Here is a 22560-nt window from a genome sequence, read left to right on the forward strand (position 1 = left end):
CATGCCCATTTAATATTACCATCGTTATTTAAAAAGTACTTACATTACTAAAGAACATATGACTATGTTTGACTTGCGCTCAACTGGGATTGTTGACTTACTGGCCTTTGGTGACGAACCAAATTTTGTTTTATTTGGATAGAAGTGGCATAAAAGTAAACGATATAATCTCAGTGAACTTTAAAGCCAACATCACTGCATCATAACAGCCTCTTTATTTGACAGTTACTATTGTGTTAGTTATCTATTGGCGTTTATTGATAATAAGGGTTTTTTTTTTAACTCAAGAGTCAACGTCCTTTGCCAGGTACATGTTACTATAAAATGTTAACGTTCGGGCTGATTTGTTAAAACAACATGTTTGATTTTCTTAGTTTCGCAGTTTACCTGAAGAAAGTCCCACCCCTTCTTTTCTCGTCACAAAACCTGTTTGCACAGACTACAGAGAAATCTTTCAGAGCTGAACACTCTTGGGATATTGCTTTCTTCGTTATTTTAATAAAGCATTTCAAAGCAGGCCTCCAAGACTGTGAATGCACATTCTGTACTGCAATAAGTGAGTTGTTGTGCTTCTTTGAGTTGCGGAAACACAGAGTCACTTGGTTCCCTTGACTCTGCAGGTGCTCTGAGTACATTTCATAAACACCTGCTGGGAGTGAGAGTGTATGAAACTCTGTGACTGGTCAGAGCTTGAAAGTGTTTGACTGGGTTAGCCCTAAAAAACAGGTTGTGCTGTCTATTAGCCACTTAGGTAACTTTGAGGCAAATAAGTTATATTTAAAACCATTTACCATGACCAGTGGAGCAGTCCTCTGTGGTCCTTGAGAGCCATAATTCTTTACAACACATTTGACATTTCCTTGACCGTATTAGTCAGGGGTGCTTGAAATGTTTCCGAGGACAGGCTAACTATCTGCTTGAGTTCCTGGATTGACTGCAATGACAGCACCAGCCCTAACCTCAGCATCAACCCTTCAACAGTTTACAGAGTGAGAGGAATGAGCGAGCTGACCCAAACTTCCCAGGATGAGAAAACTTTAAATCTAAATGTTATTCTTCTGGGTCCTCAAAGGATACATTGTGTAGGGATCCAGAAGGACATACCAGGCAGTGAAAGAGCCTCTTTCTTGTTTTCTGCCCATTGGCCCCCTCCCAGTCTCTCCGGGGCGGCCTGTCTCTCTCTGACAACAGCTGCTTGCTGCCTGTGGAGGCCGGGGGTGAGCGGCGCAGCTCCAGACATCTGTAGGCCCTGAGTTTGGGCCGCCTAGGTCTCTCTTTCTTTTTCACATACACATACATTGGAGCCCACAGTCTGCCCAGCACAAAGGACCACATTCATCCCTCTCATACAGTCTCTACTGGTGAAGAGGCTGTCTGAAGCTCCCAAGCTCTCACTCTTTTTTTTCTCCTCGCGTCTGTATCTCCTGTCATTTTCTCAGATATTTCACCATTTTCAAACTCTGTCTCCATTCCTTTATTGAGCTGAACTTTCTTCATTTTCTCTATGTGACTTACATAATCACTGAGCATTATGAGCTGTGAATGGCAATGGAGGCTACAGGTTGGCAAGTAGTAAGGCGTATTCTCCATTTTGGGAATTATAGCTACCTGTCTTTTGCTTTCAGTGATGTTAACGTGAGGTGTGTCCGAGAAATATGTTGTGGGAAAACATGCATATGTCTTTGTGCATCTATCTTTGTGAATTTTACCTCCAAGAATAGGCATTCCAGTCAGGAGGACTGCCGACTTAGTTCACAAAAGGATACTGAGAGAGGCCAGGCCGAACAGAGATCCTTTGTACAGAATGAATGTGGCCATGAAAAGTTTGGGAACAGCGTGGTTCGAGAAACATCTAAAAGTTGCTTTCAAAAAGCTCCACTGGTAGGAAACCATCTACGTTTAGGTTTTAGACGTCACGGTTGGCCACATATTGCCTTTGACAAAGTCCGTGACTCTATAAAACACACACATTGTGTTTCCCAGAACATAAATTTAAAAAAAAGTACAGAATCATTATATAACGATCATAGCGAATCTATATATATATATTTGGCAGTTCAACTGAGCACCAAACTAAATGTCAGATTTTAATGGTGTGTCACAATATACTGATATTATAAGATCATACTATGATGGTCATAACACATGTTTGTGTCCATGTTTGTAGTAATATATAAGTCAGCGTTCTCCCAGTACAATCCAAAGTATGTTTGCGGTGGCTCAGCAAATTGTCTGGCAGTGACAGCGATTAGATGACACATTGTTCAATGGCACACTCTGTTTAAACCTCGTGATTATCCCTGCGTCTGTCTTGCTAAGCTGCCCTCAAGCAACACAATGATTTCTGACCACTTCACTGCATACTGTCAGGTGGCTGACAGATTTTGGTTGCAAAATCTGTCAGCCACCTGAACAGGTTGCTTTCTAGGCAGTGTGTTTTGCAGCCTGTCCCAGTTTTGTTAATATATCCCTCTGGACCTAATAAATGAATTCCTTTCATAAAGTTATTTCTCCCGACTTTTCATTTGAACATTTTTTGAGGGTCTAAGCTATTGTATTTTCTGTGTTATTATTGGACTTGCGGAAACATAAAACTTGTTCTCAAAATTCCCGTTTTACTTCCTCATGTCCTCAGTTTTCATTTTTAACAAATGAACCATTGATCTCTTGGGAGCTGCTAATAATACCATGAAGCAAAGGGTAAACTCTGTTACAGTTTTACTATTAAATTATTTGTAAAGGAGACTGAAAGCTAATGTCTTTGTGCCATGTTCCCTCAAACCATTCCCATTAGGTTCAGATGATAAAATGACTTTGCGGTTGTTCTTTAGTTGACCTTTGGGTGGCAGATGATTATCTTTCCTCCAGTCCCTCACTATTGCTGTTTAGCGCTACCTATTTGCATTTGCATTTGATGACACCAGAAACCATCACTTGTTTACAAGTGCATGAGGCACTGACCTGCCTAGATTTCCCATCCTCTGTTTTTATCACTTCCTCACTGGCTAACTACGCATACAGTAAAGTACTTAAATGTGCCAAATGTAAATCTATATTTATGTTTCAGCCCGTGTCATTTTGAATAGAAATGATGATGACATGCAGAAGCCACACGCAAATTTGTGAATAATTTGCTGACTGTGGTCGTAAAACACAACACTGACCAGAGTGCATGGTTTACATCAGCATGTTCTGATATCTCCATAAACTTTGTTTTTAACCTCAGTCATATCCCGCAGGTCCACAGTAAAATCCATCTAAGCTCTACACAGTCAACCACACATTCATGCTCGCACTCATACACACAGTTGGTGGAAAGCACAGCTTGTCTGCTCATCTGCTTTTGATTACTGATGACATGAGTAATGCCAAATGGGAGATATGGATCTCATTCGTCTGCAGACAAAGCCTTATTCATTGGCAGAAGGCTCAGATGTGGGAAGACAGTTTCTGTAACTTGGACTCAAGCCGGTCTTGTCCTTCAGGGTCTCATTTTATGTGAACAGCGGGGACGACCACATGTGTAAGAGTACATCAGACGCTATGTTGTATTCTTGTCTGAGGAGAGTAGAAAGTGGATTTGTTTTCCATTAGATAGTGCTGATAATGAAACCAGAGTTAATCTGGCATCTTATTGATCTAAGGGAATAATGTCAGATATTTTTAATCAAGCTGAAAATCAGGCACATTTTGTAAGTGAAAAAAGAAAGAAAGGAGATTCTTCAAAGGCACTGGCCCGTAGATCTTGGAGGCATTAAATAATTGTCTATATTATCTGCTGATGTACTTACAACCATTCTTTGCAGTTAGCGTGCAACAAGCGTGTGTGCTTTGGATCTCCTGCAGCATACCAGTAAGCTTTTTATCCATATTTTTTATCCATTCTTGTTTGCTAATGATCTGTTTGGCCAGCGAGATATGTTCTAACCAAATGTCAGTGCGTGGCTGCAGAGCTGGAAAGGTGATGGCACACCTTGAGAGGTCCGGCAACCTGCTGATGACAGCTTAACCCTTTTTTTTCTAACTGCTTTCTGTGTGACTAAAGAGGAAAAAAAATCAACGAGCGCCAGTGCTTGGATAAAACCTTAGGCTCCACCAACGATGACTAATAATTCAAACAGTCACAAAAAAAAAAAATCAAACATCAGAAGCACACTCCTGGGCACAAACGTACGCTCTTTACAGTTTAAAACAGCAGCTATCAGATCAGTAGAAGAGTTGTTGTAAAGCGCTTTACTGCAGTTATCTCTGGTTCATAGGTTCACATTTGAATTGTGGTACAGTAGCTAAATGATAAATGTTGGTTAATTAAATACAAGAAATGACCGAAGTCTAGCGCATTTTTCAATTTTACTTTTATTCCAAGCATCAATTCTGTTTCAATTCTTTAATTTGAGATTGTTTTTACAGTGTGCATTTGTAGTGTAGTTTGCTAAGACTGGAGATGCAGTCATCATTTAGAGGTTGTTGACCTTTAGTCCAACTACAAGCTCATGAAACAAGGCACTCCTGTATGATTGTCCAGTGTCTTTTCACTATATAATCCCCACAGTTAAACTGCATTTGCGCTCTATATTTCTGTCTCTCTCACTATGGCTCCTTTCACCTCATTTCTGCTTTAACCCAGAAAACAGTCAGCTTGCCAGTACATATAATAAAATGTAATGGTGGCAGTTACGATATTACATGCACATTTGTTAGGCGATAAATGGACATTGGCACATTCATTTCAGACCTGTGAGGCATTATTGATTGTAATGTGTAACTCAAAGATATTCCATTCTTTCCCAGAAACATACAAAACAAATTTAAGTAACACATGACTCTGTTTTTACTGGCTTGATAGGTCCTGATCAACAAAGCCAACAAAAGCTATCAGGCGTACTTGTTTACATACAATAGGAAGGGCTTACTTAGTTTTTTCCACTGTAGTATGTTTTCTCATGCAATGCACCATGTCATATCCTTCTAAGGCGTAACAATTTCCGTCTCCCAAACAAAACATGCTAGCGCCTGCATTGTGAAGTAACGTGGGAGCAAGTGATCTTTTGTCTTTGTCACCATTGTAAATGAAAATCTGTTTGTTCTACTTGATGTCACTCAAGCATAATGCTTTCCCTGTGTCAAGCACACTTTGACATTTTGCTATTTAAACATAATGAAAGAGACTAAAGTAACCTTAGCTAGCGCAGTATAATTGCTAACTTCTAATTAAATGAGTTAGGTATCCCTGCAGCTACTTTAGTTTATGCTCCAGTAGCAAATTCAGTTATATAGTAGCCTTAGTTAATGTTAACTGCATCATACAGTTTTTAACTTGTTTTTATATTACACTTCACAATGCACCAGATTTCTATTACATCTAATGCTGATAGTAGGCCCACAGTTGTAAAGGTCTTGTGCTTGCAAATGTGTCTCATCCACAGTTCAGTTGCGAGTAAGACTTTTGCCCATTTCTACTTCTAGTCCTTTAATCACAGCAGATGTATTAGACTACATTCTTTTTCAAAATCGACCTGACTATAATACTTATCCACACAATCAGTTTGACAACAACTATGACAGATAGGCATGTAAAACAAGGATCGCATTGTGCGATGATGACACATTCTAAAACTGAAAGAGACTCGTGAGATGAAAACACCTCACTGTATATATGTGAAAGGTTTCTATTTGAAATATCAAATCTTTGAAAAAACGTGAGGAAATAGATAAAAAATTATGAAAAAATATTTTGCACTCTTTGTTGCTGGAAAGTCTGTGACTTTCTCTCTTGGCATATATATATGTATATGTGGACTACTTCCACTCCTGTTTCCGTCTTAACCACATAAACCTGTAGTGCATCGATGCAAAAAAGATCGACTACCACGCCACCCGGTTTTTCTGTAATCTCCAAAAACAAGCAAATGTTTCGGGCTTTACTCTCCTGGGCGCTCCCCTCCTTCTGCACCGCATGGAGCAGGGTTCATTTGAAAGCCACTGTTTGTTAAGGCTTTAGCGGTTAGTAAGTGCTTCCTTTGTTTGGTGGGAGCATAGAGACGGGGGTTAATATCTCCCAGAGAGCACATACAAAGAAGGCCTTCAGCTTCCCTGGCCGGAGAGGGGTGGCTAGATGAATGAGGCATGGTCGTGGGGCAAAGGTGCCAGGGAGGGCACGGGAGGGTGGGGAAGTGCAGGGGGCAGGAGGCAGGCAGAGTCCAGCAGGTCACAGGGGTATTAGAACACTGCAGGGGGTCTGAGATGCTGCAGGCTGCTAGAGAATAAAAGGAGCGAAGTCTCAGTTTGGGCAGTGACTCTTGATTCAGACAAGACACTAGGCTGAGATTACCATCAGAGTCCGATTGGTCTAAAACAACCAGACCAGTCAGCAACTTTGTGATTATGACATTTTGACATTCTTCCTCTGTTTGTCTAGATTATAAAAGCTTTATGTACAGTAGTAAAAGTTTGATGACATTATGCATTAGCTCTATTTAAACTATGTTATTTGTGTGATTGCCCTGTCCAAATGCGAAAGGTGGTAGGGCAGTATCTGTGCAGTTGCATCAAAAATGCCTTTGATACCATTTGACTACACTCGGAACAGTGTGTAAGAAACATAGATGTATATGTAAGAAGAGTTGCTAATGAGGAAACTAGGGATTATCACTATTTAGAGCAGGGGTGTGTAATTAATTTTTCCAAGGGGCCACATGAGAAAATGGGGCTGTTGTGGAGGGCCTCATCAATAAGCTTATGAAGTGATTCAATTAAAATTGCACAGAACTGAGTTTCTGGTGCAGCCCCCCACAACAGCCCACCCCTGCTTTAGAGGAAGACAGATAAACTAAAAATGTAAATAAATGCAGTTAAGCCATCATGTGACAACTTATTGAATTAGGAGTTATAATACTGTAATTAATATGTAAGCTTAAAACTTGTCAAGCTCTTGATTTACATGTTCTTGCAATGTTTCCTCTGCTGCCCAGCGCCCCCGCCCATCTTCCCAGAGCTAATCTAGAATCTGTATCCATATGTGTATTTTGGTGCTCCGTTCAACACGAGTGCAGTTTCCCAATAGAGTCTGATTGTGAAGGCTCAGTGTTGCATGATGGAGAACAATGGGATTTCTGTAGTAATTTTGGATCAGATTCTATTTCATGGGAATTGGTGTGTACTTTGGATTGCTACATGTGTTGGCGTGGGTCATGATACAGATACAAATGGTGGGGGGGGGACTTGGCTGTAGGGGATGAGAAGTATTTTGAACTAGGATTTGGCAGAAATAAACTTTTCCAGGTATTGATGTACGAGGAAACACAACTCTAATTATTTCTGTTGTTTGTTCAACAAGAACAGGAAGTCTATCAAATGTGCGTGTTAATAATTACATATAATGTATTCCAGAGTTCCTCAGAACAATCTTTCTTTTTTAGTTTCACTTCCTTGTTAGACATGTTGCTAGGCTGCATATCTTGTGTTGGTTTGAAATTATGCTCACATTGTGTCAGTGAGGGCTGCTTGTGAGGATCTTTTTTGATGTCTCCTCCTCTTCTCCGTCACAAACTCATTGAGAAGAGAGAGAGGGAGATCTGTCTCACTGAGCTGAGTATTCCCACGGAACTCCGACTGGATTCATGCTGCGTCTCAGCCAAACCAATGGTCCCTTTGTGCCTGTCCATCCTAGATTCTCTCTCCTCTACACACTGCCCTCTCTGTACCCTATAGTCCATGACCAACTATTGCCTCTCTTCCTGCTTCACACCCATAACCACTTCAGAAAATCTCAACAAGTTCACTACCCACCTTTGTCTGCAGGCTGGTTAATCTCAAGCTATGATTTTGAAGTATAGAGGTGTGCTTATTATACAATCAATATTATACTAACTAAAATACAGCTGCAAACACACACTCACTGGCCACTTCATTAAATACACCTTGCTAATACCAGGATGGACCACCTTTTGCCCTCATAATGGACTTAATTCTTAACTCTGATCCTATTAACGTTTTTACCTGTTTACCTGGGTCCCCCAAGAATAATTCAGAAGTAGTCATAAGAGCAGAATAATAACAATAGCAAAACACATTTCTTCTCAAAGTCTTATTAGTTATGTAATTGGTGTCATTTAAAGAAAGAAATTATTGTTGTTACAAGTAATTTGCATAATTTATTAAATAAAACAAAGTTTTCTTTCATATAACTTGCAACTTTTCAAACATGTGCTCCACATTATCACTGTTTAGCATACTTTATTCTGTTATCACTTTGTTTTTCAGTCAGTTCAAGTTAATATTATTTGTGCTGTATATATATATGATGAAGTTGCTAAGAGTCATTTTGATCACTCAATTTGATCCCATGATAAAGTAAGTGAAATAAACAACCTAGAGCTCTAAGGCAGACCAAATGACCGAGCATCTCAAAGGCAGAGCTCAGGCGTACTTTAGAGGAAGCTCATTTCTGCCGCTTGTATCTGTGATCTCACTCTTGTCTGTGACCTGGAGTGGGCACTCTACCCGGTGGATTGCCCACCCTGTTCTGGCTGAGAACTATAGCCTCAGATTAGGAGTTGCTGATTTCCATCACATTCATTTCACACACAGCTGCAAACCAGTGTAAACTGGGGGGGGCTCAATTAAGCCATGGGACCAAATCTCTCCAAACAGCAGAGATGGGATCCTGAGACCATAGACACCACACTCGAAACTTTGGCTGTCCTTATTAATTCTGTTCATAGATAATAAGAACAAATTGATGAAAAGCACAAAACTATCTCTCCGATCAGAGTTCTTGCTGGCAGTGCAAACCAAGCTCTCACTAAAGCTGTACAGGGACCAGCAACAACTAAAACAAGTAAAGCAAGTCAGGTTTTTACAAGAAACAGAAGTAATTATACTGTAAGTGTACGTAATTTTAAGTGCTGCATTAAACTTTCCTTGTAATTTAGCAGAAAAACAAACAGTATTTCCACATCTTACATTATGGAACCATGCCATAACTTCCAGGGATTGTACAGTAAAGGAGACACAAACTGAGGTTGAGAGTCAACAACGTGCATTCCTCAGAGACCTTGGTCGGTACTGACATGACAGCATCACAGATTTTATGGAGAAACAATTTTGAGCTTTGCGACCTGCTGTGTTATTCTGCTGGACAGAGTTATCAGTACACTGTGGTTATAGAGGAACAGTACTCAGAAAGTCTGTGGTATTTTTAAGATTCTCCTTCTTACTTTGAAGTCTCTCCATATACATCTGATCTTCTGCACATCGCCACTCCCAGTGTACTCTGAGATTCTAGGGGTTGAGGGGTTGAGGTCATTTTTACCTAAAACTCAGCCCTTTCTAAAATGTCATACCTCAAAAATAGATACACTTATTGTGAAGAAAATAAAAGTATCCCATAACCATATAACACATGATGAGTCTGGATATGGAATGTTATGACAACTTCACTCATTGGCAAAGGCGAGGCAGTATTTCTGTTAATGAATTTCTTTTAATTAAAATAGCAGTCTGTAAATGGTCTTTTTGCATCATCAACATCCCTATTAACATAATCACTTTGCCATTTATGGAGTCAGTTGTCAACAAGTGTTCAACTTAAAGAGTGATTTCCACCAGGTGTGGTTACTTGTGTGTTTAGCACATCATGCTGTGTGACAGTATACAATCTAGGACAGCTAATGAGGTCTTAGCTGTAATTTTAAGGCTACCTGAAAAGTAACAAAAGTTGCAAATGGTCATTTAGCATGTTTCATAAGAAGATTTTCCTATTTTTATGTAGTTGCATTGGCTAAATATGCATTCATATTTAGGATCATTGTCCTGCTGAATGAGGAAATGTTTTCAGGGCATTTTTGTGAATTTGTGTACATAGAATATTCTTCAATTGCACTCATGCTATTTAAAAAGGTATGCATCTGGCCAACCATCAAACAAGCTTTCAGCCACAATGTGAAGACGATTGAAACCTGATATTACATTTCCTTATTTCCACAGAGGAATACACCCCAAAAAAGCAATCAGGATTGGAAATTGATCACAGAAACCTTAACTGGAATGCCTCCAAAAGCTATTATTTCATCTAAGAAAGGTAAACATGTTGACTTATGTTTTAGTCCTCAGCCAGCTAGTTTTTTTCCTCTCTTTCTTGCTATTTCCTGTTACTGCTAGACATTTTTTCCCATTTTTTTTCCCGGGTCACTACAGCGGCATTTTCCCCCCAATGAGCTCATCCAGTCTTCACAGCTTTATGTGTGGTGTTGAGTTCTGATTCAAAGCAGGTCTGTGAAAGAATAATATTGCTCTGTTTAATCCCCTTCTCCACCTCTGCACATTCTCCATCCTACAGAACCATAGGAGTGTGCCAACAATAGCACCCCTCCCTTCTTCCTTCACTCCCCGCCACCTACTCTGCTCTCTCCCAGATAAAGTCAGCGGAATGGGTGGCAGGTGTTTGGGTAAAACACCATGTCCACGGGATAGGAAGTATGGGCATGACTTGGCTCAAAAGAATTCAAGTATTGTGGACCAAATGGGAATGTGTATGCAGACAGATACATTGCTGTCATCTGCAAATTACTTACTGTTAAGTTTCAATTCTAGAAACACCATATTAAAATATATCACAAGTGTGAATATTCCATTAGAAAAAAAACGTGTTGAAAGGTATCACTGGGCTTTGACTGTTTTGCTTAGCTAAATTAATTTCCTCCAGGTGCGCTAGTGGAGCTCGGCAAGAGAAGCATGGAGTTCTTTGTTTTCAAAATCTGTTCAACTGCACTTTTACAGCAATAGCAGCACCGCTCCAGGTTCACTTAAGTTTGGCAAAGCCCTAAAAGATCGACTGTGACAAGAGAACAGACCATTTGTCACCTGTTGCTGCTCTAAGTCACGATCCAGTCTGCATCAGTGCTGAGCCCATTACACATGCCGTCTAACAACAGTTACCTGTTGTTTACTTTTGCTTTTAATAGAATGGCATTGAGAATAAGTGACATCTGTGCAACCTCGGTTTCAGATAAAACAATCGCATAAAGATGCTCTTTGGATTAAAAGGCTTTTACAGTTTCCCTTCATTCACATTGTTCGAATGTCCTGGCACTGTGAAACGGAACAGTTTGCTCTTCACTGTCATAGGGAAAACCCAGCATAGCTCGAGAATGAAGTGAACTGTTTTGAAAAAAACAGACTCACACGCTCTTTTCCCCTTTAGTTTGATGAATATTCTTTCTCAGGATCATTTTTCATCTGATACAAAGACTCAGGTTTGTCAGAGACTCCAAGGTCTGTGATGTCATTGTTTTTGTGGTCAAGAAAAGAAAGGGGAAATGAGGAGAGTGAGTTCACCATGACCTGTGCTTGTCCTGGAGCCTAATACTTTGGTTGGGGGTTTGGGGCTGGGAGACAGGGAGAGGGGTCAGCCCTGGCAGCGTCATGATCTACTCAGCTCTTGGCTCTTTCATCACAGATTAGTCATGATCCATGTTACCTAAAAGAAGAACTCTTGATGCCTTTCGGTTTTTTCTCCTTACTTCACTTCCAAGTCTGTGCTTTCCCACTTGCGGAGCTTGATCTCTTGATCCATGTTTGCCATTTCAACTACTTTACTACTTTACCCTCCGTCAGATTTGAAGGTGTTGTGAGAATATGGAGATTGACCACAGCTGGAGAAGTAGGCTAAGGTTTTGGGAGATAACAAGAGTATGTGGACATTAGCTGGATTTACAGAGATGAAATTTAAGGAGGGCATGGCCTTTTGTCCAGTGATTATATTCATCGTGTTTGTACAACTGTCAGGAATGTTTATGAGGATTCCACTAATCTGCTAAATCTCTTTTAGTATTGTACTCTTACTGATGCACACCCAGGCACAAACACTCACAGAGTCACACACCTTTTACTCATACCTGCTACCATCAACAACATAACAGCCGTTACCTTTTGTTTTACCCCCCATCCCTCCTGTCTTTCCCTTCTCACCCTATTGCTTTCCTTTGCTTTCCTCTGCTCTCTGCCTTTCCGTGACTTGCTGTCATTAATCTTCCCTCACTAGGGGCAGAAACTTGACTGTGTGCCAGGAAGCGTTCATACAAAGCCAAGACAGCAATCCAAAAACAGAGCCGCTTTTCTTGTTTCCAGAGCACCACGAAGCTCACACTCATGCTGCCGCGGCCCTCGGGGCAGCACTTCTCCACACAGCAGCTGTAAGTGCCCTTAAACATTCACACCGAGCTTAACAATATTTCTGTATACACATGCAGGTTGCCACGTATGAGGTGCATACCTTTTTGTCACAGTCACTCATGATTCTTTTAATCCATGTCCATTGTGATGAGTATGATTTTGGTTCTATGCATTTCTCAGTCAAATATTTCAGCAGACTTTGTCCACTGATGCACTTCGATCTATGTCCTTTTTTTTGCTACAATAATAATTAAGCTTTATTCAACATCTCATGTTTAACGCTTGATCCCTGCATATTCGGTTGTTTGCATTTATATTTAAGATTAAAATGAGTATGCCTTATTTGTGTTCTGTATTTTTCAGCCAGTGATGACCAGTCTGGGAGGTGAGCCAGAGTTCACCTGGCTGACTGGGGTTTAGTAGGTAAACCAATCCTTGACATCATCCTCAGTGTGTTGGCAGCAGACTCTGGACTTTGTGTCACAGGTGGTAATTGTGCATTGCAATGCTTGGGAGAAGAATGAGTTGTAATTTCAATGTTTGCCCCTAATAAAAATGCAGATCCTTCACCATCATAAAGAGCTACTGTGAGGTTTATAGTCCATTGTAAGCACTATAAATGCCAGCCAGTAGAAAGAGGTGAGACACCCAATGTTTGTTCTGCGTGTGTGTGTCTAATATATATTGTATATCAGTGGCTTACTCTCGCTTATGTATACATCATCCCTTTCTTTATTAATTTATTACAACCCAAACCTCTAAACCTACACCCACTGATTCCTAAATTATTGTGAGTGATGATACTGTGACCTCCACATTGTTGCAGTATCTCATCTTTCAAAAGTAGTGCCCCATTCAGCCCCTATAAACCACACACACACCAAAACACACGCATACTTTACTTCTTAGAATATATCATCCAACCTTTACAACCCACCACCACATACTACTTAACTTGCCCACTTCTCTTTACCCTTAGATCTGTTTTCCCCTCAAACCCACATTATCTCGCAATATGGTTGCGCAGTTAAGTGCTGAGGGTGTATTTCAGATTGTGGGAAATATATACAATGCTGCCACAGATAGGGTTTAGTTGTGCTTTGGCCCTGGTGTTATGTTTCTCTTAAAGTGTCTTTTTCTCTAACACTTTGATAGCTATCTGAAAGACAGGATTTTATAAGTTTAGAGTTCATAAAAACAAAGACGCATTCATTTTATATGCAGATGCACAACATCGCTAAGGTTGATGTAGACAGGGTCTGTTATCTTATGAGTCAGAAGTGTTGCTTTGTTCTTTTGTTGTATTTAAATTTGACGTGCATCGGTGGATTAATTCATTCTTTTTAAACTCTCTCCGGACTTTGAATGTGCTAAAAAACACTTATTTCAAGAACGACTACAGCATAAAATCAATTTCAAGCACGTTGAAAGCTGCCGTGGACTCTTTCTCTGTTGGGGTTCTGAATATAGATTTAAGGGGCATACGTGTTAGAGGCACATAATGGTTTAAACAGAAATCAGGGGACACTGTATCTACCCAGGGGGAGGGAGAGTATGCTTTTACTCGTGGACTGTGATGATCCTCATGTGTGCACTGAGTCGTATACAGTAAGCGTGATATATCACACAAATTATTGCTACTTGACTTCTTAAATGCAAAGATAACACAAACCCTATGTAATTATTTCTTGAAAGGTGGGCTTGCAAATGAAAACCTTCAAATTGTTCAAACAGAACTTCCTTCTCTCTGTGTTTCATCTCTTCTGCCTAAAGCCAACAGTCAGTCACTCATATTTCCCTGTATTTGCCTGCAGGGAGAACACATTAACCTGCCTCTGCTGTCACGCTAGCTTACAGTTGTGTGAGTCAGCGTCAGCAAGTGAAATTGGACCTCGGCATACCATTCTCACACATCAAAGGCGCATGCTAAAGTGACTCCATACGCTGAGCCTCCGTGGCATGGTGTACACAGGACTCAAAAGAACCAGTCGGGAAAGAAAACAAAATGTTCTGAGGTCATTCAGTTTGCGGGAACCAAAAGGGGACAAGGGTGACAAAATAAGAGCTAAAGCTAATTATACTGATACAGTAAATCATAGTAAATGTTTACTTTTATTTTGAAGTGGTTGTTAAGATATATTTACGATTCAGAGCAAGAGGCCATGTTCCTTTTAAATCAGTAATGCGAAATATAGTATAAGAAAGTGGTGATTATGTCATAACAAAAATGAAATATGGCTTTCTAATTTTTGGTAGTTGGAAATCAACTCTTTTTAGGGTTTTTTTTTCTGAAAATATGCACCAATGATGACAATCACAACACACTTTTTGCTTTTTATTGTTGATTATTTTTTTGTATTCAGAGGTGCTTTGCCAATGTGCTTCTTTTCTTCTGCTGGAGCGTGCCAGAAAGCAGTCATTATCGTCCAACACAACCCTGTTATTAGATGACTGGCTTGTGGGGAAGACTGTTTGCAAACAGCTGCCTGACGTGACCAGAGAGAAAGTGACACAGACAAACAAGACAGCAACAGAACACCCTGAAATGTGCCTTTGTGACAGCTTTCTCTATTAATAAAACATTGGAAAAAGTAGAAGTGCAGCACTCACCAAATTTAACAAAAAAAGAGAGAACTTTGATAGCAGCTTTCATTTGCGTGACTTTCTGTCAAAATTGCATTAGCCTTCTAACTTCTCAAAAAAGCACAGTTTGTATTATTGGCTAATTTTATGGATACATACTGAAATATTTCCCACATGATGCGGGTAATGAAAGGGAACAATGGTTCCTTGAGGTGCCATGTGGTACACATTTACAGAGAAAACTTGTTTCACTGTTTAGTTACCACTTTGTTGGTCTCCCTCCAAGCACACCTTGGGGTGTGAAGAAGGACAATACAGCCCTTTCACAGCTCTGATCCAACCATCACACCTATCCAGGACGGGGACAAAAGCAATTGTTCGCAATGAAAGCAGAGAGAGAGACAGAAATGAACTCAATATGAAACAATGGACTCAGATGGCAAAAAATATTACACAGTTTAAGTTACAGGAAAGGTGGTGGATTGTAAAAATGTGTGGGAAATTGAGAATTTCTGATATTTTCCTTTAGAGTGTTTGTGCCGTATTCAGTGGTCCAGTGACAAGCAGCTGTGGCTGTAAGAAATATCTATTTAGTCCCCTGCACCAATTGCTTCATATCCCCTATCAAACAACCCCTTTGTGTCACTGTTTCGTCCAAGCACAGTGAAACAGTGAGCTGCATTGACGAGATGCAGACAGATTATCTTGTTTGAATGGCTTTTCCAGAGCAGCAGAAAGGCCAGAACAACAATAGGTAACTTGTTGTAGGCACAACAAATCTAATATTCATTTAACATAGCTTTGTTGTACGCTACCCGTGGGGGCTGCTCAAGCTGGTACAGTAACTGTTTGTATTTGCATAATACACTTCACCTCTGCAGGGCTACTAATTGGGCTGGTTGGAGGGAGCCAAAAGCCCCTGATGAAAGAGAGCAGCAGGCACAGTGATCACAGGAGACAACAATGAAGGGATTGAAATAATTTATTTTGTGGCTGTATGGGACTGTCTTTTCCTCTCTGACAGTCTGACTTTCCCAAATACAAAAAAGAGCAGACAGGGGTTGCCTCACAGCATGAAGGTCCCGGGATCAAATTCACCTGTTGGCTGCGGCTGTTCTGTGTGAAGCTTGTGGGTTCTTCCTGGATATGTTTGCCTCCTCCCAAAGCCGTAGCCATGCATGGGGTTGTTTAACTGGTCATTCTAAATTGAGCGTAGGTGTCAGTGTGATTGGTTGTGTGGTCCAGGGTGCACCCCACCTTTTACTGCTATGACAGCAGTAAAATGCTGCGATGCTGAATTGGATCAGGAGAAAAAAAACTGATAGATGGAGGCAGGACTCATGTATTACATTTATTTATCAATTAATCTGAGAGAATCCTGAATCTTTGTTCATATATGATCTAAGCATACTGGAGAACAGCGATGTGTATATGCAGTTGTCTCTCATGTGTGAACTTTGCAAGCACTTTTGGGTTTGTTACTACGCAGCATGTGAGTATGTGTACAGACATGCACGTTTGTGTGGGTTTCGCATTGTGTGTGTGTGTGTGTGTGTGTGTGTGTGTGTCCTTGACATGATAAAACGATTCTCCTTTTCTCTTGCATTCATTTTCAGTGATTTCAGCTCTATTTGATGCTGCTAACATTGGCACAGAGGTTTTGGTTTTCCCCTGCTTAGCCATGACGGTCATTAATCATCGATCTTCGTGTATCGGAACCTGACAGGACTTTTCATTGCTTCACAGTTTGTGGTGAAGTGCAGCTCAAAGGAAGTGCGTGACTGAGGTTGGCAGTAGTACTAGAGCTTGAGTCTGCAGACCAGATTTCGACTTGTTTTATTACCTTCCCCAGGAGTTTAAGTTTAAGTGTTGGATCATAATCATTCACGCACACACCAATAAATATTTTGGAAGTTATTCACACATATTTTTGTATGTCAGTAAAAGCTGTACCAAAACTATGTACAACACCTGAAACAGAAAATTGAAGGTTACACAAGTTGAAAGCGGTTAAAACAGTATAATCTCTTTCTGATTTAAATCAGTGAGAAATCCTTTTTTTCCCCCCTTTTCTCACATTTTGGATTGTCAAATCATATCACGATGGTGGTGCTCAGTAGCATTGCCACCTCACAGAAAGCAGGCTCTGGGCTGTGTTTTCATTTTCCCCTCACTGACCGTACACACTTTTTAAGTTAATCTAAACTGTCAGTAGATGTGGTTTTCTGTCTCTCTTTTATCCCTATGATGGGCTGGAAACGTATCCAGGGTGTACCCCCACCAATGAAGATTATTTTCTAGTGTGCCAAAGGTAATTTTGTTGGTATCGATATTACCAGAAGTGACAGCAGAGCTGGCATGTTCTCATCTTATGAGTCTGTGACAAAATGCGGTTCTTGGAGCACCGACTATCGTGGAAACTAGCAGAAAGGCAGTTTTGCGTAACCTGGCTGGCAAGCTTTAGCATATGGTGCCAACTCTAAGGGATGCAGTCATGGGATGTGACATGCATGTAGTTGGCAATGAAATATTAAATATTAAGTGCTTGTATATTACTATCTAACCTTAGATAAATTCTTGAAAGCTGCAGGCAGAACCATCTAAGAGCCTAGACTACTCTCAGGAGGATCTTGGGGTTTTGTGTCTTGCCCAAGTAAACTTCAACACACCAACCCCGTGTTTATCGGTCTCCGGTATCTGAGACTTTGTTGTGGCCAGTGTGATTCCAGGAGGAATTCTAGTTTTGATTCTGGCAACATTAACTTGAATTAAAAAAGCAAATTTACTGAAATAAGTCTTGTTGGTTTTGTCCATAACTTTGAATTGAATTGAATCTTAATTTTGAACATGTTAAAAAGAAATACAAGCACATAGAAATAAAAAAGAGACAAACTTCATGTAATGTAACACAATATTGCAGGACAAACTGGTTAAAAAAACAAATACAACAAACAGGAAGGAACAACACAGACAAAGGAGACGAACGTTCAGTAACAAAAAACGTGTGTGTAAAGTGTTTGTGAAACTGAATGTTCAGAGTCAATCAGATATTCAACCAGTTTCTCGAGCAACAGAAGGAAACTTCATGTCCTCTATAGGAAACAGGTGCTGAGTCAGTAAGGAGAGGAATTTCAGAAGAATGGGGAGGGAAAGGTAGCGTGTCAGAGGGTGCATGAGCGAGAGACTGAGAATGAGAGGTGTGTGGTAAGTGTGTGTAAAAGAGAGTGTGAGTAAGCCTTGGAGCTGAGGAAAGAACAAGGGGAGGAGACTCTCCAGGGATTGCGTGCGGACATCAAATGTTTACCTGTAACAAAGAGAAAGGGGAAGGTGTAGAAGGCAAAAAAGGAGAGGAAAAAAAGGCCGTGGTTTACAGGGGTGGGCGGGGACCCAAAGCCTAAAGCATGAGCTTCGCACGCAACTTAACAATACTACCTTTATGAAGACTGTATTTCATTAGTCAGTGAGCACACACACACTCACATGAGATAGCGTTGGTGTTATACATGCCCACAAGCACACACCGACACAAGTCGAGGAATTTAACAGGAATAGATAAGTGGTGGCATTTACACTGCAGCTCTCCTTGTCACACAATGGAAAAGGTTAAGGAAGATCAAAGGCACTTAGATTATTTTAAGGCAAACATGGGCTTTTTTTAACAACAAATGGGACAAAATAACTGATGCCATCTGTGGAACAGCTGGAGTTTCTGTTTGGCAGAGATATTTACTTGCGACTGTCCAAGCTCAACCCAGAACTTCTCAAAGCAGATGTTTAGCATTCCCACACATTCCAGACCCTCCCCATAGTTACCCTGTTCATTTCTTTCCCTCTATAATTGCCCAACAAATCACAACAAAATGAGAGACAGCTTTTGTTGCTGAAAGTACAGAGAGTGTCAGTAATTCACCAATAGGCGACCCCCCTTTTACTTTCTTTGGGGGTCTCTCTCAATCTGCAATCTACAGTATCTGCATGACTCTCTGTGTCAAAATTGCCTTATCTGCAACGAGAATAAAAAGGCTGGAAAAACATGGGTTGGCATAGAACTGATAATAGATTACTATCAACAGTCACGTCATGTATTTACATTGTGTGCTCTCAATTATAGACCCTTAAAGTGACACCTCTGAATAATCTCTCTACGAATAACCTTCACACCTATTAAGACATGTTTTTTTTCTTTTTTTTTTTACCATTTATATTATTATGACAGTGTGTTTTATATTCCCCTTCATAATACTGCACATACAAAATATCCTCAACACAATTAGAACTTTTACAAAATCCAACATTTCAACTTTTTGGATATAATAATATCAGGGGACTTCTCATAATATCAGGGGACTTCTCATAATATCAGGGGACTTCAATCATGCCTCACTGGACTCCACACTGCCCACCTTCACCCAGTATGTGACCTGCCCAACCAGAGTCAATAAAACACTGGACTTACTGTATGCCAATGCAGAAGAGGCATACAGTTCATCACCTCTCCCTCCCCTGGGCAGATCTGATCACAACCTGGTGCACCTTGTCCCTGTGTATGAGCCCTTAGTGCGCAGGGAGCCACCAGCCACCCGCACAGTACAGAGATGGTCAGAGGAGAGCGAGGAGGCTCTTAAGGATTGTTTTGAGTCGATTGTGTGGGAGGTGATTTGTGATGACCACGGTGAGGACATCGACAGCCTTACTACATGCATTACTGACTATATAAACTTCTGTGTGGATAACACTGTACCTACCAGGACTGTACGGTGTTTCTCCAACAACAAACCTTGGATTACCCCAGAAATTAAAACCGTCCTCAAGCAGAAGAGGAGGGCCTTCAAATCCAGAGACAAAGAGGAGTTGAAAAGGGTGCAGAGAGAGCGGAGGGGACTGATAAGGAATGGGAAGGAGAGCTACAGGCAGAAGATGGAGAACCAGCTTCAACAAAACAACGTTGGTGAAGTCTGGAGAGGCCTCAGAACCATCTCGGGCCACAAACAGCAGAACTCTCTGCCTGGGAGGGATGTGAGATGGGCAAATGAACTGAATCATTTCTTCAACAGATTTGACTCAGCCATGAGGCAGTCTGCAACATCGGCTGCAGACTCACCCACCCCCACTGCTGCTGTTCCACCTCAGACACTTCACACCTCCTCTATTCACCCTGCTCACTCCCCCCCACCCCCAACAACAGCATCCAATACACACTCAACACAAGGCTCCAGCCTGTCTCTCTCAACCACCCAGGTTAGGAGGGAACTGAGGAGGATTAATGGCAAGAAGGCAGCGGGTCCAGATGGCATCAGCTCGAGGGTCGTCAGGTCCTGCGCGGACCAACTGTGTGGGGTGATGGAGCACCTCTTCAACCTGAGCCTGAGGTTGGGAAGAGTTCCACAGCTCTGGAAAACCTCCTGTGTTGTACCAGTGCCAAAGACTTCACGCCCCAAGGACCTCAACAGCTACAGGCCGGTGGCTCTGACATCCCACCTGATGAAGACCCTGGAGCGGTTGGTCCTGGCTCAGCTTCGGCGCCTAATAAGCTCATCACTGGACCCACTTCAGTTTGCCTACCAGCCTGGCATTGGAGCGGATGATGCCGTCATTCACCTCCTACATCGTTCCCTCGCTCACCTGGAGACCGCTGGAAGCACTGTGAGAATCATGTTCTTTGATTTCTCCAGTGCCTTCAACACCATTCTTCCCTCGGTTCTAAAGGACAAGCTGGTGAACTCTGGAGTGGACCATCACCTCACTACCTGGATCCTGGACTACCTCACCGACCGACCACAGTATGTGAGGACTCAGGGCTGTGTGTCGGACAGGGTCGTCTGCAGTACGGGGGCCCCACAGGGAACGGTTCTGGCTCCGTTCCTCTTCACCATCTACACTGCAGACTTCTCCCACAATTCCACCCAGTGCTTCCTGCAGAAGTTCTCTGATGACTCTGCAATAGTCGGCCTCATCACTGATGGGGACGACAAGGAGTACAGAGGTCTGACCCAAGACTTTGTGGACTGGTGCCAGCTGAACTACCTCCAGATCAACGCCAGTAAAACCAAGGAACTGGTGGTAGACTTCCGCAGGCACAAGCATTCTCCACTGCAACCACTGAACATCCAAGGTATGGACATTGAGGCTGTGGACAGCTACAGGTACCTTGGTGTTCATCTGAACAATAGACTGGACTGGACTCATAACTCAGACGCCCTCTACAGGAAAGGGCAGAGCAGGCTGTACCTGCTGCGGAGACTCAGGTCGTTTGGAGTGGAGGGCCCACTCCTGAAGACCTTCTATGACTCTGTGGTGGCTTCTGCTATCTTTTATGGTGTGGTCTGCTGGGGCGGCAGCATCTCTGCTGGGGACAGGAAGAGACTGAACAGGGTGATCCGAAGGGCCAGCTCTGTTCTAGGATGCCCTCTGGACCCAGTGGAGGTGGTGAGTGACAGGAGAACGGCGGCTAAGCTGTCATCCCTGATGGACAACATCTCCCACCCCATGCAGCAGACTGTGACAGCACTGAGCAGCTCCTTCAGTGGGAGACTGCGGCACCCACGGTGTGGGACGGAGAGATTTCGCAGGTCTTTCCTCCCCACTGCTGTCAGACTCCATAATAAAGACTTTAACTGATCAAGCACACACATCCATACATATGCAATAATACTAAGTGCAATAATCCTTTCTGTCATCGTTGTATTTTTACTCAGTTGTATATAGTATTTGTATTTGTATTCTATTTTTATCTTATTGTATATTTATTTTATTTTATTCTACTGTATATAGTATTTTATTTTATTCTATTCTGTACAGTTGTGTACTGTATTTATTCTTATCGTATTCTAATTTTTGCCTCATAACTTTTGCACTGTCCACTTCCTGCTGTGACAAAACAAATTTCCCACGTGTGGGACTAATAAAGGTTATCTTATCTTATCTTATCTTATAAAAAAATCTGTCAGTCACTGCTCTGATTGGCAACTTGCGTGTAAAAGGCAGAGTTGTTGGGATTTAGCTCAGGGCGCCTGCGGTCAGCGCAATATGTGTACTGTAAATAATTTGGCTGTGTATCTCGTGTGATTGTGTGAGCAGGGAGGGAGAGACGGGCAAGCGAGCTACGCACACACTGGGATCAGGGCTTCCTCTCCTGCGAGTATCAGCAGTCAGAGCGCAAGGTACAATAGGGAGCATTGTTCACCTGGCAGGCCCCTGCTTGCCGACTCCCCCTCCATACCTGAGCACAGAGACAGGTGTATTTCTCCTAGTCACGCATAGCCCTGCCACACTCCCAGCTGCCTACACACTGCTTGCACCAAAATCTACCCCCTGACCCCTCCCCCCACACACAGACATTTAGAAAAGCATCCAGAGGAAAAATTTTAAAAAAGGCTTCATATGCTTATTCTCCAACTAGAGGTGTAAACTTACTCATAGTATTTCCCCTATTTGAACAATTTTAGCCTCACCTTCATTTTTTCCTGTTTAAAATTTTAAACTTCATGAGGGCTCTTTGTAGAGTCACCAAGCCAGAACTCATGCTCCTTGAAATGCATGCACAGGTATGCAGCTGCATGCTCCTTGGTGCTTAGTGTGTTCATAATTAGAGCTATAAATTTAGGTTTTTATAGACTAAGATTTGCTCTTTGACATAGAAACCCAATAAACCAAGACACCTGCAATGGTCAAACTATGCTACACGCCAGCAAGGGTGTGTTTCTCCGAATAAATTCCGCCTGTGTCCAGTGAAAGACTGAATGAGTCATATAGGCTACATGTCAGTGGTTCTGTAAGCCTAGTCCAGGCCAAAAGTTCATTTAA

The 22560-nt window shown here is 41.7% G+C and overlaps 1 long non-coding RNA gene across 2 annotated transcripts in view; it reads left to right on the forward strand.

Moving 5' to 3' along the window:
• The window catches only part of LOC147332635 (uncharacterized), a 116656-nt gene that overhangs the window by 40431 nt on the left and 53665 nt on the right, over positions 1-22560 (forward strand). For both annotated transcript variants that reach the window (XR_015128832.1, XR_015128833.1), the window contains exons 3-5: positions 9988-10081; positions 12044-12194; positions 12538-12597. This is a non-coding gene — a long non-coding RNA (uncharacterized LOC147332635). The remainder of the gene's footprint in view (positions 1-9987; positions 10082-12043; positions 12195-12537; positions 12598-22560) is intronic.

Source organism: Aulonocara sp. 'chitande type north' Nkhata Bay, linkage group LG4 (genome assembly GCF_057382095.1).
Source record: "Aulonocara sp. 'chitande type north' Nkhata Bay isolate Kocher_YH1m ecotype deep benthic linkage group LG4, A_spYH_male_GT1.1, whole genome shotgun sequence".
NCBI lineage: Eukaryota > Metazoa > Chordata > Actinopteri > Cichliformes > Cichlidae > Aulonocara > Aulonocara sp. 'chitande type north' Nkhata Bay.